Genomic DNA, 20,485 nt, shown 5'->3' on the forward strand with positions numbered 1-20,485 from the left:
TCTTCACTGTAGACTTGGCCCTCGCGTGACGTGCAGTTCGGTCGCACCCGCGCCATTAGCTCTAATGCTAACGGCCTGTCAATCAAAGTCCGGCCCTCATTAGCATATTTCGAACATTTTTCCCGCCTGGTCCCTGTAATTGTGCCTAACCCAGCGTGATCACAGGAGGAATATCAAGGTGTAGAAAGTTTAGGAGAATTAGGCAACAGGCTTTAAACTTTAAAGTTTTGTTTTTAACGTGTCTAAAGTGCAATGGTAGCTTATGGGAGACTAGCTTGTTCTGCTGCCCTTATATGGCAGTACTGTCGGCCCCTAGCATCGTGGTCGTGAAGCAGCAAGACCGGCGGCCATTGTTTTTGCAACTTTTATGTCAATTCCTATTGGTTTTTCATCACGTTTTTTTGCTTTTTGATGCATTTTTTGGTTGCATTTTCATCCTCGTTTATGTCTGTATTCCGTTGCTATTTTGAAGTTTTTAGATGTGGTTTGTGCTGAACCGCAGGAAATGTTCCCTGTTCAGCTGGGAGTTAAAGGAACAGGCCACTGTTTTTACATATAGTGATATGTTCTTACCTGAGCTTAGACGAGTTGAGCCTGTTCCTTTAAGAGGCTTGCTCCCTGGAAACCTTAAACCCAGCACACTGAAAGAGACTTTGACTTGAGTGGATAGAATGGTCTTCTTTATGTAGTTATAAGAAGACCAAGGTTAGTCGCTTGAGTCATTCACCGACCACTCCATATACCATTCATGTCTCCTCAGGTTAGACACTTCACCCGCCTTGTCAGTGTGAATGTATGAGTGATTGGTGGTTGATTGGCCGACAAACTTCTGTCAGTCTACCGGGGGAAGCTATAGTAGTGTGCCATTACAAATGTGAAGAGTAAATTAGTGAAGGGTTTTAAGAAGCTTGTATATTGCAAGCTTGACAAGCAGCCTCTAAGCATAATTGCCTTTAGCAGTGTTTCCCAACCTTTGTTATCTCTTGAAGCCACCCCTGTTTGTGCCAGAGGCCGGCCGGGCACTCCCCCCCCCCCCCCCCCCCACCACAGTCCAAATCCGCGGACTCATGAAAACTTAAAAATAATTGCCAATAAGCAGACAATCTATAATAGAAAACGCTATCTCAATGGCCGCCGGCTGGGCGCCGCCATGTTTATTTCCCATACCCACTTTGAAGCTAAGCAGGGACGGGCCTGGTTAGAACTGGGATGGGAGACCGTTCCTCCGAAGCTAAGCAGGGAAGGGCCTGGTTAGGACTGGGATGGGAGACCGTTTGGGAACATCAGGAAGCCTGGCGACAGTAGTGAGTTTGTGCGTGGTGCCGGCCCCCACGTTGCGGTCCCGCCGCCCGCGGCCATTGACCACGGGTCCATATGGACCGCGGTGCTGCTGTCCGAGGACAACCCGCCGTCACAACAACGCGAGTGCGCGAGATCTGACTGCCGTGCGTGTGCGCGCATCCAAACAGGGCGATGTGTGTGTGTGCGCGCGTTTGTGTGAGCGTCGGTGCGTGTATGTGTGCGCGCGTGCATCAAAACAGGGCGGTGTGTGTCATTTGCTTTCACGTATTGTGAGCCCAGAGGTACATTTTATTCTAAAGCAGCTTTGAACGCATTGCCAATTTTATTGTAAGGTTATAAATACTGTCTAACAACGATCATTAGGCTATTTCACTTCAAAACCTACTTATTTTTTTTTACATTGTACACTACCGTGATGCACCAAACCACGGGTCCTGCACCGTGAACCGACCAGTTAGAGCTGAACCCCTCATACTTATCCATACTTATTCCACTGTCTCTTGAATTCTATTCCCTTTTAGCGAACATATTGTCGTTGTAGTTTATAAGAAAGGAGTACGGGTGCATCAAACACTCAAATTGCAGTTTGTTTGAAATTATTTTTAGCATTAATTATTTGTAGTGGCCATAGTTTTTGGAATGGGTTGGGAACCACTGGTCTACAGCTGAACTGTGTGACGGGTTGGACATTTCTTTGTAATAACTCATAATCTCAGACTATCAAATGTGCAAACTAGCGAGGCCCGGCCGAAGGCCGGGTCTCAGCTAGTCATAATTATAAGTGATTATCTTGAATGCAAATAAGGCGGGAGATGATTTGCTGTGGCTATATCGTAATAGTCATTAGGCTTCTTAGCGGGACAAAAGTCACTCCAACTTCTCCGCGCAACTTTTCTTTTTCCACTGCACTTGGCAAAAAAAAAACAAAAAAAAACAATGATTATTTTGTATGAAGTTATCTATAGGCATCAGTCACTGTAGACATCAGAGGAGGATGAACGCTGCGTTGGAGCGGAAAGCAAACTCTTGGTGGTGGCGGTGTTGTTAATGAGTCCTAATCAGAGCTGCGCTGCTGGCTGAAGCTGCAGGTGGGCTTTGAGCGGCCTTCTCTTCTTACTCCAGTAATTGTTTTTGAAATGATCCAAAATCTAATAAACAGTCCACAATAGACGAGGAAAACATCATTTATAGTGTCCCTTTGAAAGCTTTGCAATTTTTTTTTTACTGTAATTTCCACCCATGTGTTGAAAAAAAAATTTTTTTTATCTGGGAGCCCATTACTCTGATTTGTTGGGGAGATTGTGATTGTTGCGCTCAAAGCGAACGTTTTCCCGTCTTAGCCCTCAGTCTGCGGTTTTCTATTTAAAGGAACAGGCCGCCGTTTTTCCATCCTGAAAAATGTTCTTGCCTGAGCTTAGACGAGTTGATCCGTACCTGTCTGGTCTTTGTGCGTGCCCGTGGAAGAGCTTGGTCGCTTCTAACTTCACCCCCCGTTTGGAGCCATAGGGATATACTGGGAGAGGCCAAATGCTAACAACATCTTTTGGTCGTTTAGCTTGACTGAGGGCATACCTGAGTTTAGACGAGTTGATACATACCTGTTTGGTCTTTGTGCGTCCTCATGGAAGAGCGTGGTAGCTCACAATTTCAGCCCCTTTTGGAGCCAACTTCACCCCCCGTTTGGAGCCATAGGAATATACTGGGAGAGGCCACATGAAAACACCATCTTTGGTCGTTTTGCGTGACTGAGTGCATGCACAAAGACCTGAGAGATATGTATCAACTCGTCTAAGCTCAGGTAAGAACATATCTCAGTATGGAAAAACGGTGGCCTGTTCCTTTAACTGTAGCCTATACATAGCTATGTTGCGTCTTGTCCCAGTAGGTTTGCCTTTGATTTGTAGAAGACAACACGTAGCACAGATTACATCGACATTATGCCACTCGATAAACAGAGGCTGATGTGAACACGTGTTGACTAATCTGCTTGCAGACTTACACGGGGAAAAAAAAAAATCCAGTAAGCAAAGAACACATCGGATGACTCGAACTCCTATTTTAAATCAATGCTTGTGATTGACCGATCGCATTGATTAAGGAGGACGACAGCTTGAATGAGGGGAGCCACACATGTTTTTTTTCCTTTGAGAAGCAACTGGCTCCTGGCTGGAATATATCACTAAGATATTTTTAGAAGTACAATGATGGAGATGCCTGACAATTCCTCATCTATATTGACAATCTCCGACCAAGTCCAAAACCTCCCTCCAAGAAGGCACCCACACGAAAACAACAACACACAAGCCACTAAAATCGACATTTAAAAGCTTGATAAAAACGCAGCAGGCCTAATTGCGAAATCAAAAGGAACGCCGCGCCGTGCACGAGTGAACTTCCAAGTGCGCCCTACATACAGTACATTTGCATCTAAGCCATCGCAGCATCCGCCGAGTCAGCACCTGCCGTTACAGCGCGGAAGGTGAAAGAGTGCGTCCAGCGAAAGTCACTTTGGTCGAGGACTCGCGCCATCTGGCTTGTCACTTCACCTGCACCTTTGTTCCCTTATCCCTCCAGTCAGACCTTACTATACCATTCTGTCAGCCCCTTTCACATAAACACACTCCGCGTCGCCGGACAGACTTGGACTCGGAACTTTTGACAAGGCCACTGGAGATGCACGCAGTTTATTTGTCAAGAGCAAGAAAAGTTTAGAGCCTTGGATGACCTGATTGAAGATAATCATTTCGCATTAGTGTGTATTAGAAATAATGTGTTCCTTTATGGCTCAATTAAACCTCCATTAACCCTGCCAACTTTGTTTGTATCTCCTCGGTATCATTTCGCATCTGCCTCAAGAGCAAATTCACCCGAGTTTAAATGAAGCTAAAGATGTCATGCTCGCTGGTCGGGAGATTCCACTGAAGGCATAGTTGGCCTCACTTGCAGACACTTGCTTTCCACTGAAGACGGAGCGCTAACCAGCCAGTCCAGTGTGTGTGACCTACATTGTGCATATTACAGACAGCCAAGCCATTAGTCAAGATTTACTCGTGACAGAAATGCCCACAAAAGCACTGGCTCCACTAAGTGCTTATCAGCCTTAATAAGGTTTTAGAGTTATGGGTCGTCAAGATGACAGGAAATAAGGCCCACTGGCCACATTACCTTTTACTGGGTGGGCTAACTCGGCTAACTTTGAGAGAAGTCATTAAACTGTTTGCTTATAACAGGCAATTGAATGTTCCGGTAAGTGGAAACAATGGGCTGGTTTGAAAAAAGACTTAGGAACACTTAATAATAACTACACCGTGTTTAGCCTTAAGAAACAATGAATTAAAGGAACAGGCCACCGTTTTTCCATACTGAGATATGTTCTTACCTGAGCTTAGACGAGTTGACGCATAACTGTCTGGTTTTTACACGTGCACTCAGTCACGCAAAACGACCAAAGATGTTGTTAGCCTCACCTCCTCTCCTCTTTGGGGCCAAACAGGGGTGAAGTTAGAAGCGAACAAGCTCTTCCATGTTTCCCCTATTTAAATACGGTTACGCGAGTAGTTACACAATCCAAGTATAGTCACACAAAATTAGACGCTTAGACATCTGCGCAGTAATATACGTTACGTGTGACGTCACGACTTCCGCTTCGCTAGCAGACCAGCAAATATGCGAGAAAAAAACATAAAAGAAAAATCTATATTTCTGAAACTCAATGGAGAGTTACTGAACCTACTTATTTCTCAGACTCATAAGCCAAAACTACTACCTACTGCTAAAAAAGTAATATTTACTAAAGTCGCTACTTCCGGGGTTAGCGTAGCTGCTTCGCCGTTAGCATTTTTCTCTGCTAACACGGATGGCGTTAGCATAGTGGGCTGGTGTCTAATCTTAAGTTGGTCACTGATTGGATGATGAATGTCCACCGTTTACCAACAATCCTGGGAAAAATATTTTTTTTGCGACCCAGAAGTAGAATTGCCCATATATATATATATATATATATACGCATGTTTGAATACAGTTAAGGGGGAAAACAATTTGGAGAAAAATCTAAACTTTCTCTAATTATTCAAAAAATCCTTGACACATGCTGAATTATGAATATATTTTCTATTCTAAATAAGGATACAAAGACATGGAGAGGAGCAAAGTGGTTCAATAGCCCATAAATACATAACGGAGAATGCTAACATGTTGCTTCATGTTCGCATCGTGCTAATGCTAACGGCTAGCTAGCGGTAGCTATGACTGCCTTTTTTTCACTTCTACTGAACAATCTGCTGAGACAAAATATCCATATGGGCCCAATTTAAACTCGACTTTATTCATGTGTGATAAATACGTTTATATTCCACCAGAAAATGGCTAAAAAGAATGGAAAATTGTGTTTCCCAAAAGATTCTATTTTCCCCCTCGGCGAGGCCACGCCCCTTTCTATGACGCAATGCCGTCTGTGTCTATCTTCACTTTACTGTTTTCTCAAGCTTGTCTCGTGGAGATGTGACTAAAGTCAGACTTATTTGAGATTTGAAAGGGTTAGATTCTCATCCAAACCCATTTTTTGATTAACCACTGCAGTAATAGCATTTTCTGTGTTGAGCTGATCAGGAGCATGTTCTGTACTGACGGCAACAGCACAGTCCAAAATGTTACGCATGTGTCTTTAAGTGTTAGTCATACTTAACTAGTGCATTGTTCATGATGAATCAAGTGCTTATTCATCATTTATTAAGGCCAAATAAGTAGTAGTTATTATAAAGTGTTACACGCAATATTACGTTGTCAAATAACGGAAACAGGGAAATTAGTTGACGGCATATGAAATTTCCGGTGTTTGGGTGACCACATTGCAGCGCCTGACCCCGGATTGTAAGCCTGACTTGGTTTCTTGCCATGACCTTTGCTGAAACGGAGCACAAGCCCATGTAAACTTGTAATGCGAGTTCTACTTGTGCACCTCCCGAGGTCACTGCGAAGGCCAGCGGACTGAAATATCTCCTCCTCTCAGCAGTGGAGCTGGGTTTGTCTTCACTATATTTATGAGATCTCATTATTTCCATTCCTTTTGCCGTCGCTTAGTATTAGGTTTCTTTCAGTGCACACAGGAATAGCTCCGGTCCCGATATGAAGCCGGGGTCCTCTCAAAAGAGCGGCATTTCAATAACAAAAGGATATATTTCTTGGATTGGCGCTTTAGCCGCGTAAAATATCATTGATTTTGTTCAAATGCTTCAATCTCTTTTTTTTGCCAAGCCTATGTAGTCGGCGGATCTGGAATGAAAATCAACATAAAACCAGGCACTTATTACAAGCGAGATGGCTTTCTTTTGAGTCCCTCCCTGGTAATATTGCAAATGAAATTACAAACCGTTGTGTTCCCTAGCACCATGTAAAAATGGAAATTTGGAGCAGTAATTCATGCATGAAGGCAGTATTGCCGGAGAAAAGTTCTTCTGATTCCAGACGCCGAATGCACCGTGGTATTATTCATTAAGACAAGTGAAACGCTGGGAGTCTGTGTCTATCTCCAAACAGGGCCGACCATATGTTTAGTGTCAATACGACTTCACGGTTGCCCATGTGGAAAATAGCTCCGGGCCACAGAATGCGCAGTTGTGCAACGGCGTGTTTAGATAAATAATCTTGAACTGTGAGCCATGTCTAAAAATGATTCCCGTGTTTTTTTTTTGTTTTTTTTTTAATTGCGAGGGAGACTAAACGGTCAAACGCAAAGTATATGCACGTCCGTTTGGGAAGACAAAGAGTTGTGTGATTGTTTCTAATGCCCTTGGTGATTCTCCAAGGACTGGCATGGCATGAAATTGGCAGAAGCGTGGACCGGAGAGGGGAAAGGAAGAAGAGGAGGAGGAGAAGAAGAAGAAAAGCAAGAAAAAAAACAATGCGCAAACGGAGGAGATAAAAAGGCTGGTATGTCCAAGAGTAAAAAAGAAAGGGGTGTGTGCGAGAGAGCCGCCATGATGAAAAGAGGCAGAGGAAAAAGAAAAAAAAAGCAGGATCATTTGAGGTCCGCCGGGTTCCCTCCTAGACATCTGCACTTTGCTAACTTTGTAGTAAGAAAAAAAAAAAAAAAAATCAAAGTTCAAGTCGAATGACCAAGAGCTATTAGCGAGAAAGACGGTAAAGAAACTCGTTAGAAAGAGCGAACCAACTCGTGTTCGAGATAAGGCAGTTACAGATCTTTATGATTCAGCAACCTTTATGAATATTTCACTTTTAATACATTACTCCAGGCCATCCTGATAGAATAAAGCAGGAGTGATTGCAGGTAAAAGAGTGATTTCCCCCTCCAGAAAAACTTGACATTAATGCGTTGGACAAAGGCGAATGTAAACTTGACTTTTAAAAATCGTCTTTAAACCAAGATTGGGGTTTTTGTTTCAGTCTCACATGTTATTAATCCAGCATATTTAGTCCTTCCCCCTGCCTGCAGCTCTAAAAAGATTTTGCCATCACTTTAGCAGGTTGTCTTGTATGAAATCACCAATGTGTTATCTACCATATTCGGATCATGTTAGAGACCCCACGTGGGTATTTCTAAAGCTGGTGCTGACTTGACCACTGATTTTTTTTGGGCAATATTTTTGAAAATATCTTGTCCATAATCCTGTGTATGATGCTTCTAAACATGCCAGTGTTGAACTTGCCACAGCAGGGGGCGCTGTATATACACGTGTAGTAGGTATTTCAGAGGGAGCTTTTTTGAAAGACAAAAATCAGTACATTCCAAAACAAAACAGTAAGTCTCTATCCCTTATGGTTTCCGAAATGATACACAACAGTCTAGTTCAGGGATGTCAAACTCTTTTTGGGTCGCGGGCCGAAATTCAGCTCCCACGGCGGGTCTCGGGCCACATATAATAGAGAAATTTGGTCCGATAAATGAATAATATGCTGTGATTTGGTCAAAGCACCAACTTGACTGTAGCTTCATTAATAACATCAGCTTACCCTTGTATTGCACTTTACAAGCCTGTGTCACAAGTTCCTCAAAGTACTACAGAGTAGTCATTATTCATTGACTCCACACTCGGTGGTGGTAAGCTGTCTTTGAAGCCCTTGGGCAGACTGTCCATTCACCACGTGGCTATATAATATGTTGTTCATATCCTGAGCTCTTATTATGTCAGTGCCCTCTGCTGGACATGGGTGGAACTCTTTCCTTTTTTTAAATGTAATGCCCCCTAGTGGCTAGAATGAGCATTCTGGCTATTCTTTAAAAAATCACAACACCGCACAGGAATGGGCCTTTTTTTTTTTTACATCCTCTGAAATTTATAGGGTTAGGGTTGTTGTGTCTCTGCACCAACGAAGTTGTGAGTTGTAAAGCCCAGACTGAGCCCTTTCCAGTGCAAAAAAACGGGGAGTCTCTATCACTTTCGGTTCTGGAGATGTCAGCCGATAAAAAGGCTGATCCTAATATCAGCCCAATATATTGGCCGGCCGTTAGGTCGGTTAAGCCCCAGGTGTCCATTAGCCAAACACAAATGCTAATCACAGGACACTTTAGACACATGTGGCAGCCATGCAGTGTGGTCATGGCACAATCTGAATTTTTCACTGGATTAGTTTCTGTTTTCAGTGTCAAAACAAATAACCAAATGTGAAAAGTCAAATATCAACACTCAACGCTTTTGCTTCCATGCTACTGCGAAAGTATCTGCATCATCTCTACTGAACTAAACTATTTAGACCAAATTTTACTTCAATTTGGTCACACTAACGCCACTTTGCACCCGAACAATCACTCCCATTATGTGGCGCTCTTAAAGCCACATTGACTGGTTTTCATTTGGGCCCCTGTCGTTTCAAGGGCTATCATGAGGATAATTATCCACAATCCATACTACATTGAGCCTTTAAAGAGTCACCCGCTGACAAGCATCATCCCTGCTTTGTTTCCCCCTCCCAGGAGCCTCCCCACACGCTCAGTGCTCACCAGCGCCGCGCACCGCCTCCCCACCGCTTTTACAAACCCGTTTCATTAGCCACCTAGCTCGAACAGTCCCAGAAGGGAAAGCCCCGGGGCCGCGCTGTTTACAAAATGTCCCCTTTTTAACTGCGCATCATCCCTGTAAAAGATGGCCGCCAGTTTTCAGAAGGAGAAGGCTAAACGAGAACGTGCTAATTGCATTGGCATTTCACAAAAGGCAGATCTGACTTCATGCTGATGTGGCTGTGTGTGTGTGTTTTTTTCCCCCTGCTCTTTCACTTTGCTCAGTTACCAGATTGAGGTGGCGGAGAGTGGAAGAAGCATAAACAGCAGCTCGTTCAAAAGAGTTGTGAAGTCGTTTCAAAGACAGATGTTGGTCTTTTCAAAGCCATGGAAACTTTTTTTTCATGGAAATTTGTAGATGCTTTCAGAGAACCACTTCAAATGCATCTCCACAGAGAAGATACCGCACATCTGGCTATGTGCCCCCTTATCAAAAGACTGAACTTGTTTCCAAGAATTTACATAAGCGTAAATAAATAGACACAACTTCATGAAGACAGTCGCTCGGTGTGGCTGGATGCCTGCACTGCCACTTGCAGATTTGATAAATAGCATTTCCTGTGTACTGGTTGACCTCTGGCTTCCTGTACACCCTGTATGCCATTTGATAGTTGTTGCTCTCCATCCCAGCTGGTATTGATATTTGATCGACAAGTCCGTAACTAAAGTTGGTATTCATTTGCAGAGGTGGTAGATTCAGACTCGACTCGTGGTTTTCGGGACTTGAGACTTACTTGACCAAAGCTCCAATAAGACTTGACTTGACTTGGGACTTGCCGTTTGTTACTTGGACTTGAGGCCAATGACTTTCAATGACTTGCTGTGATCTATGTTTCCAAATGTGCGTTTCTTTGGATGCATTAACAGTTTTCTACAGTTAGTGAAGAGGTGAAGAGTCATAGACATTTATTAAGGACAGGAAAACGTTCGAAACAATGGACTGAAGCTACGGCGCAGACAGGAGCCTCCAGAACGACGATGCGTAAGAGCTGGATTAATGACGGAAATATTGGGGGCGGTTCAGTGTTTTAAGGCGTTCTCACCAAAGTTCCAGCATTTAGTAGCTAGTTTCCGTAGCCACACAGAGCCCAGTGACTTTGAGCAGGGGCAAATCCAGTAATTGAAATTGAAAAAAGTAATTGTTGCATATTTTCAAGTAGATTAAACATATTTTGCAAAGAAGAAAGACATGTGTGACTTGAGATGACTTGCCGGCGAAAGAGAGACTTGACTTGACAAAAGCTATTTCTCGACTTGACTCCATGACCAATTGACTTAGACTTGCTTGGGACTTTCACGACTTGAACTTGACTCGAGACTTGCATTCATTGACTTACTCCCACCTCTGTTAATTAGTTCCTGTCGTGGTGCAGCCATGAGCCCATGTTCTCTGTATACGGCCATGCTGGTCGCTGAGTACATCGGCTGCAGTTGACTTGGACCTCGCTCAGGTTGGTGGCTAGGTCCCAATGTAGTAACGTTATTCTGGTAAGCTGTTATTTGGCAGTGACATGACTTTTATACATCTGTAGACACCTTTTTCTTCGCTCTTTTTTTTATTGTTGTTATTCCCTGGACACTTGTGGAGTGTCATGTGTGTGCGTTGGGTTTTGGACCATGGTAATCTCATGGTAACTCGAACACCTGGACTGAGAAACGAATGACTAATTAAGGACTCTTAGAAGTCCTTCGAAGACTGTCAACATTGTTCTTAACTTTTTGGAGCTTTTAACCATGTTGTTATGCTATTTCCTAATCAAAAACACCCCCAGTGGTTTTTGTCTTCATCATGCAGTTCTCCGCAATCCTCCTGAATCCTGAACGAAAGTGCTCGACGTCTGTAATGTAATGTCTTAATTCTATGCTTAAGGCCTGATTTTTAATTTGTAAAACAGCTTTTTCATTATTTCTGTTGTGAGCGTCTGAACAGATGTCATGTTTGCACTGGAAGCTGTGAAGAAGGAGCTCTTTCTAACCTACTCTGGACACCTGTTCTTTTTTCCTACCTAACAATATCGCGGCGAAAATGCGCGTTTGGCTACGAGACGACAGACTTTACTCAACCTTCCCAAGACTCCCACTCGCCAGAAGGTGGAATTTCTCTCCGGGATTCGGTGACTATCAACCAAAGTAGTGTTTTTCTGTGACTGTCTCTTGGATGGATGCTTGGTGAACCAAAGCGGATTAACTTTTATAACCAACGCGAGTCCCATAACGTAAACAGCGATGGACCAAAGCGGTGGTGAGTCAAAACGCGTGTTAGCTTGTGTGTGTTAGCCATTTATGAAGCTGTGTTGCAAATGTCCACTCCTTATAACTGCATCGTGGAGTAACTTAACTTTTTCCTGTGTATTTTCTACTACGGTAGAGTTGGGCGGAGAGAGGGGGCGGAGTTAACTGAATCGAAGCGTTGTGTCTTCCGGGTTTGAAAAATACCTCCAGAAAATACTTATATTTATCACAGAAATTTCTGCTCCATAGTGGTAGTGGTACAATATATCATATTAATGCCTATACTTACTGTACTATACTAGCATGATACAGATCCTTTTATCACTGGTGTTGGCCATTTCCAGCTGGCGTTGATTAGCATTTTGCGTTTTAAAACTGCTAAGGCTAAACCGCAGAGCAAGCCCATCCACTAATATAACCCAGAGTTGGAGGCCCTTCGTAATGTTTAGGATGCAACCTTGGCTTTATTTTGCTCTTGCATTTGGACAAATTTGAGTCATGTAAAAATGTCCACACAGTCAATCTGGTGTTTGCTCCGACCACATCCGCCGTCCTCTTAACAGCAAAATGAACACTCGTCCCTTCCAACGCGATTCAATCACGATTATTTGAGCGTATATTTTCTCAGTGCTGTTTGGTCGCTCCCATCACAAAAGCATGTGTTCTCCGTTGCTCCGTGCGCGACGTTTGTGACTGACAAACATCTCGACTCGTGGTCCCCTCGTGTGCACCCGTCTCATCCGCTCATTCCGAAAGCCTCTCCAGTGCCATTCCGCTAATCAACTTTATCAACCGTCGCGAGTCTCGAGCACCCAATTACAATCCGGAGAGAATCTGAAGATGCTGACGATGGAGAGCCGGCGGTATTACTGTCCAATCACACACTCCTCCTCCTGACACTTGGCATTGGGCACATCGACCGTTCGCCGCGGCTAATCCTGTTCCCACCAGCAGCAGTGCAGACGGAGTTGATTCCGAGTGTCTTCATTTGTTTTCGTGATCTATGGAGCGAGGCCTGATTAAGACTGATCCTCCTTTGGGCCACACCAAAGCTAAATTAATCATCGCAGGAACGGGTTACATGTCAATTTTGTGCTGAGAAGCGCGCCGGTGGATGAGGCTTGTCACGCTGTGCTGGATGAAGGGGAAATGCAAAGGGGGGAAAGAATCTGCTGAGGCGACCGTTATAGATTACAGTCACAAATGATACTGCAAGCAGTTTTGATGATTTGGTGACAATATTTTATCTGAACAATTCAATCATCTGTTGAGGAGAATTTTGAAGTTGGATTGCACTATTTCGCTGGGAGCTGCACAATAGGTCAGGCAGTTGCAGTCAATGAAGAAACAGTACACTGAAGAAAGTTTTTAGTTGAACCAACTTTAAAAAAAAAAATACTTCAATTGGCTATACCTAATTAAATTAAGTTTATTGAACTTGGAATGTTGAACAATCTATTTCTACATCAAATTAAATTCAAATAGTGATTTGATTTAATCCAACTGGCTGCTTTACTCTAACCCAAAAAGAACCAATAAAACCAACTTAATATTTGCTCTTTGCTCTTTAGACCAAACACCATGAGTGACAGTAACATGACACTAAATACAGTGTCGTAGTAAAAATGATTGTGACAAGTTAGAAAATAAGTAGGTGCTTGTACACCAGGGGCTAGTTTACGTCATTGCCAAAGCACTGAGGGCCAAACCTCCCAATTGTGACCCAATTTAAAGCACATTTTTTTCTATTAGTTTCATACATCGTATATAAACCAGTGGAGAAAACATTTAATAGATATTGACAGTATTTTTTTTTTACAGTACTTCATCCCATTTTGATTTGTTTAATTACAGCAAGTCATTCAATGAAATTTGCCAAAATCAAGGCCTTCAGTGTCAATAAAAAAAAAAAAAAAAAACTAAATTGGATTCAAGCTACTATGACTATATGTGCTTTGCCTTAACCTGAATGTAATTTCGCATATTTTCTTTTGTAAGGCGCATTTGTACTGTATACGTTCATCCAAAAACCCAACTTAAAGGTGCACTATGCAACTTTAAGGTGAAAAAAAAAAAGAGATATTTCTGCATATTTTACCTTTTAGTGACTTTGTGGCATTATGGGTGCAGCTTGGCATCTTTGCTTTCCCTCACAGTGGACCTTATGATGCTCCAGGATCAATCGTTTTTAGGTTTTTTTTTTCACATAAAACGTTACATACTGCATCTTTGAGGCCTAATTCATATTCAGATGCAGTTTTGGATGAACCTGACTTATATTTATTTTCGCAAAAGTTTCCCGTTTTGTCCAATTCTCTTTCCTCTGTTTGATTAAATGTTTGCAAATCTTAAGACATGAAATACGCACCAATGTTTTCTGAGTTCGTGGCATTAAAATCTAATATTTAGGCATCAACATGGCATTAAAAAGCATTACATTGGCTTTTTAATGCCATGTTGGACCTGGAATGGATCAAACCTCCATCTTCTCCCTGGTGGTGGGACTGAAGGGATTGTGAGATGGGGTGCTTGGTATCTCCCTCTGAGACAACTTTCGTCTGCTCTGCCACAGTAACACTGGGCCCTGTCCAGATCATTGTTGCTGAGCCCAAACAGAACCGTATTGGTGGAGTTTGCAATGATAATGATTCATATTGTATAAGCACTGCCAGTAGCCCAGCTATACTGTAATTGTAAGTATTGTATTATTATTTACAGCAGATAAGCATAACAAGTATTTTTGGCTCTTTATCTAACCAGCAACAAGCTAACTATGTAGTAATATAGTTAACTATGTGTCTCGTTCATTCGTTGGCATCTGAGCGCTCGCTAAAGCTGCTGTGGAAATGTGGTTTTGCACAAAAAAACAAGCCCAAAAGGAGCCGGGGCATAGAGCCGTTTTCATCTTGTAGTAAACAAAACATTCCCCCTGGCGGGCGAATCTCCTCTAACATCTGGCTCCATTAACAGCCCCTGTCCAGCCCGCGCTCCACTGTAGAAGCTCATTAGCAAACGGGAGCAGACGAGGCGCAAGAGGCAGGCCAAGGAGGAGCACCCAGGATACTGCTGTTTTTAAGCTTTTCATTTGGAGATGGTGATGCAAATCCAAGCTTAAAATGCAATAATATCACTGACTTTTCAAACTAGGTGAGACATGAAGTTATTTGCTTGATTCATGTGAGAAAATACAATGATACAGTCTCAGATAAAGACAATTCTGATGGCTGTTATGAGGGTTGCTTGTTGAACTTTTTAAAATGTGTCAGCAATCGCCTGCTCGTCTATTGTTGTCGTCAAGTCATATTGGTTCAAAAAAGAATTATGGATTACCATGAGGATGTTGGTTGAATTAGTGTAACTAGTATAAGTACAGCTGCAGTGCAAATCTGGATAATCTGGATCAGCCATGACCATTTTAATAAGGTTGAAATATTCAAACTAATGCGTGTCTCAGTACTTCTGAGTAGTCTCAACTATATATGTAATCTCCATAGAAATAAAACTTAACAACTTGCCATACAAAAACAACCCACTTCTCATTAAAATTGCTAAACTTAGAACTATACAGTAATTGTGTCTACTCAGGAATGTCATGTATTTGCAATCAGCCAGTTGCCAAATGACTTCTTTCATAGATAATGTGATTTAGTTGTGAAATTTGATAAAAGCTAAATGGTTAGAATCAGCACAGATCTTGTGTTAGCTTAACCTTAAAGGAACAGGCCACCGCTTTTCTGAGATATGTTCCTACCTTACATTTCGACGTCCACGCAATAATATCTTCACTCCTTAAAGGAACAGGCCACTGTTTTTTCCATACTGAGATATGTTCTTACCTGAGCTTAGACGAGATGATCCGTACCTGTCTGGTCTTGGTGCGTGCCTGTAGAAGAGCGTGGTGGCTTCCAACTTCACCCCCGTTTGGAGCCATAGGAATATGTTGGGAGAAGCCAAATGCTAGCAACAGCTTTGGTCGTTTTGCGTGACTGAGGGCACACACAAAGACCAGACAGGTCCGTATCAACTCATCTAAGCTCAGGTAAGAACATATCTCAGTATGTAAAAATGGTGGCCTGTTCCTTTAAGAATTCTGAAGATATCACTATGCGGACGGCGAAGTGTTCCTTATGTGTTATTGCACCTTACAATATAGTACCCCTTTCATCCACTTAGAAAATCGACATGTTTTATTTTGTGTAACCATACTTGGATTGTGTAAACGCTCACGTAACCGCATTTAAATAGGGGAAAGGTAGACGAGATGAGAGGCTAAATGCTAACAACATCTTTGGCATTGTTTCGTGACTGAGGGCACGCACAAAGACCAGACAAATACGCATCAACTCGTCTAAGCTCAAGAACATATCTCAGTATACGTAAACGGTAGCCTGTTGCTTTAACTTTTCGAAGATTCATGCCTCACCCCTGTGTGTTATGGTTTATCGTTACTTACTGTACATTCTAGTTCATCTTTATCATTTCAGCAAAGTCATTCAACTGTCTAATGGACCAACTCTTATGTGGGAGCCAAAGAGTTGTGACTTCATCACATCGATATGCAACGGGACAGGACACTCGAGCAATGATCGTCATGGCACATAATGCAGCTCAGTGGCTGGTTAGTTATAGAAGTTGCGCGCTTAACACACCCACATCTTTTCAAAGACCATTTTGACCAACAATACATCATGTTAGCTCAGGAGCCTATTATTAAGACGATGACTAGACTTGTTGAATAGGCCTTCTCATCCACTCAACCTTGCTCCCATTATACCTCCCCTTACACATTGTCTATTCTTAACAACGCATTAAACAGTCACTTCCTTTGCAATAATAACAACGAAGACGCGCGCTTGTCTGTTCCCGCAGACAGACTGTCACACTTACAAGTCTACCGGGAGTGTGTCTGTGGGGCTTTACCCAGTTCCGGCTGCAGACAGTCGGCTGCTGTGTACATGGTTCCCACAATAACATGTCAATGGATGTCAGCCTACAGAGTGATGGACCGTCTGCTGTCGCTCCCCTGTGGCATGGCGAGGATTTGGCGTTTCGAGCTCCAAAAATCTCCTGTCAGAAACGTAAAAGTTCTCGGGGTTTGATCTGGAATGGAGAGGCGAAATAGAGAGGGGAAGGTATGAATTGTTAATAAGCCCATGTTAAGAAGGCACTGCATGCGGAGCTGATTTAAATTCATTCAATCTGCTATCTGCAACTCAATCATCCATATGCATAATAATCCGAAAACATGGTGTCTATATCTATGTGTGTCTGACATGCACTTTTGCAGAGTTCTCATCTTTGTGGTATGGGTCCAGAATGCATTGCCTTTTTTTCAGCCGGACTTATTAGCAGCTAGTAAAAAAAAAAAAAAAAGTAAGAAAAAGAAAGATGGGTGTTATTCACTGAATCTCATTATGCTCTTATTAAGTAAATCATTTTCTTGGAATACTAATTCTTGGTGTGATCAGGAGAAAAGAAGAAAACTTACTCCCTGACAAAGAACTGTAATGAAAAACAGACTTCTATTTCACATCTCCCTGTGTGAACGCTGCAGTGACACATCGCATTCGAGTGTTGATGTGTTGCTATTAAAAGCGAGGAGAGATTTGCTGTAAAAAGTTTAATTATCACATTTCGGGCTGTCTGCTTCCATCAAATCAGCTCAGGATGTAATTGTGAAAGGGTAGGACGGGAACAAATTGCCGCTTTCTTACTTGTGCGGTCATTAATTTATGATGCCCCGCAGGAGTGCTCTCATTTAAAGCAGTGCCAGTTCCTAAATGGCCATGTTGCATCATCATAAATAAGTGAATATGCCGCAAATATGACATAAAGAGGCATAAACAGCCGAGCATTGCGGTTGTTTTGCTGCTGACAACTATGCAGCGAATGGTGTGTGATCGGTGGGTGAATTTAAATCATCATCATCGTCAGGTTTTAAAGATATTAATTGGGCTGAGCATTTTGTTGAACGTACATTGTTCAAGGTTATGTAGGCTACTGGATTGTTTCTCGCTTTCAAACCAAAACTGGGAGCTAGTTAAGATTAGATGCTTGTGGTACAACGGCACACCTTTCAGGGATCAGGGCAACACAGTATGTTTACAACTACTAGCCAATGCCAGGCTAAACGCAACGTGCGGGTTTACAATTGCACACATCAAATTTGTCCCTTCCCCCCCATTAAAGGATATATTTTCGGAAATAATCCAGCAATCTTCAAATTCAGATCATTTATTTTTTTCTGGAATTGGATAGAAACTCTCAGGACTACCCAATACCCTGGCATAAATAAAGACTTGTACCTCTCTGCCAGCTTTTGGGCCTCTTTGTGCCATTTGTTTATGTATATATTATGTACTATACATTTCTTTTGTCCCGGGACAATGTTGTTGCAATTTCATTCTACTGTATTTGAGATCTGTGTGTCATGGGTATATCTACTGTCAGTGGTGGCTGGTGATGTAAACTCTAGGTGGGGCACAGATCGACTTGTCAAACTAAAAGAAGTATGTAACCACATATAAGCAAATACCCACGGAACTAGCATAACAGACACTCTTATCCCCAAAGAATAAAAGTTTACTCTATAGACGACAATAAACAAACATTAACAAAAACATTATTTAAACAGCAAACTAGTAAGCACAATGATATGAGAGCATAAAGGCGTTGTTTAAGTTCTGCTAAAGTTAACAATGGCTGAACCCGGACAGATGTGAACCGTGGCATAAACATGGACTCACCTGTAGCGTTGAGGAGCATCGCGTCCTTACGTCTGTATAGCCTCATTAAAACTCCATAAACACAGCTGCAGCTTCCCCACTACATGTGTCGCCAGCGAAAAGTCCCATTGAGAGGAGTCGTCCAAAAACCAAAGAATATCCGTACAATCCACCGGTATTTGCTAGGTTCCCCATAGTGTTTACAGAGTGCAACGTAAGTGAAAGTAACCAATGAGGAGTCTTTCTGTGATCGGGTCCAGGGTTAAATCCGGCTCCGTCATAGAGCTATGTGTATGGGCTGGAGGCGGATCCATCCATCCATCCATCCATCCATCCATCCATCTTGTGACTAATCAGAACTAGCCCTTTTTTTGTTCTTGTGGTGAAAATCAGATGGTCAGATGTATAAAACTAAAATAATCAAACACAGTAAAATTAGCCCACCTAGCCCATTGATACCAGCCCTCCCTGCCTACTGTCACCAACATAGTTCTTTATGTCTTGCTGTTATCTGGTCAGTATTACCTATCACACTCTTATCTTCAGATGAATGTGTTTGAGTGTATTTTGAATGCCCCGTGTATTAAGAACACCCGTGGTTCAATTTCCCAGCAGGGCATCACCCAGCGGACACCATCACCATATTCTTTACTCATAAATACGACCCAAATCACATTTTGGTTTGCTTCCAGCGCAATCAGCAGAACGGCTAGCACAGCGGTTCCTTGTCTGTTTACGTACCGTGCAGCCTGTGAAATCTGACTCACGCTCGCCCCTTTGGTTCGCCGCACGCTTACTGCTAACCCCTCGAATGTAAATGCCGGGAGGTGGATTAGGCCCGCAGCCCTAACCTTTCCCGCTCTACAATTTGCCTGATTCTGTCGCCGCAGCGGGGGGACTCTCCTCCCGATGACGCCTCCCGCTGGGCGACCCGCCGTCCGGGGCCAGCAAGCAGCCGCCCCCGCAACGGGCCGAGGGAGATGCCAGAGGAAAAACTCACTAACACCTGCCACCGAGAGCCCAGTGCTGATTAAGGCAGGGCTGGGCTTTGACTCGCGGCCCGACAGGAGCAGAAGGAGAACGGGGCGAGGAGGATGAGGGGGGATAGGGGAGGAACCGAGAGGGCATCTGAGGGGCAACGGTCTCGATTGGCTGACAGGGTGGTCAAAGTCAGGGCACCCAAGCCTCGCATTTGCATCAACCCATCTGACATAGCCCGAGGTGCCAAGAGTTTAAAGATAATATGATTTGTTTGTATTTTTACAGCAGCACGGTGACGATTATTCATCCAAAACGGCCTCCTTGTGAGCTCTTATTTGATGAATACTGTGGTCGCTTCTCCGTCAGTGTCACATGCCAGACGGCTTTAATCAGTTCTTTCAAATTGCATTTTCTGAAATAGTACATCTGAAGTCTCCGAACAAGTCTCCCATTCATAGTGTCCTTCATTGGCGCACACATGCGAGATCGTAACTGTGCATGTGTCCCACGGGAACATTGGTTAAAGGGACTTCTGTCAAGCCACGCCCACTCCACTTCCTGATTTAACGACTCGGTGACTCACACAAAAGGTCAGGGCCCCAGCTTTAACCCTTGAGGGGAGGTTTGTCTCTAATGACCACGTGCAGCCAAGAGTGCCTGACCTTGGGACTTCCTCAGGAGATGGGAAGATACTGTAGTTGGAGCCCATGGGAATATCGCTCGCATTGCTGCTACAAATCCTCTCAATTGTTTATACGAGGTGGGGTGAGTCTGCTCTATATTTATAGACCAGAGCACTATGTAGCACAGGTGCCGAATACGCCCTGTGAATATTTGCTTTTGCCCTTCTCCTACTCTATGGTTAACTGCGTGCTATTGAGAGAATATGATCATGTGACCGCGTCCTGCCAATCACGTCTCTTTGTTATCCGGTAGCCCAAACATTTGCTGCTGCAGGTATGTCTTTCGCTCGGTTTTCTCTTAAGGCGAGACACTGCAGGTGAAGAGGGAAAACATTTATATTTACAGATATCAATTTGAAACTTTTGCTGTCGATCACTGGCAAAAATGTGAGAAAAAAAATACATGGCAAGTTTTCTGTCATTTTATCTTTTCATATAAGAACAAGGTGTTTTATGCCTAAAAATGCCCCAAATTTCCCATCTTTTCGGCGACGAAATCTGAATAATGGATAGAGCTACATTCAAATTTATGGTTTCATTTTATTGAT

The sequence above is a fragment of the Gobius niger genome (genome assembly GCF_951799975.1).
Source record: "Gobius niger genome assembly, chromosome: 21".
NCBI classification, from domain to species: Eukaryota; Metazoa; Chordata; class Actinopteri; order Gobiiformes; family Gobiidae; genus Gobius; species Gobius niger.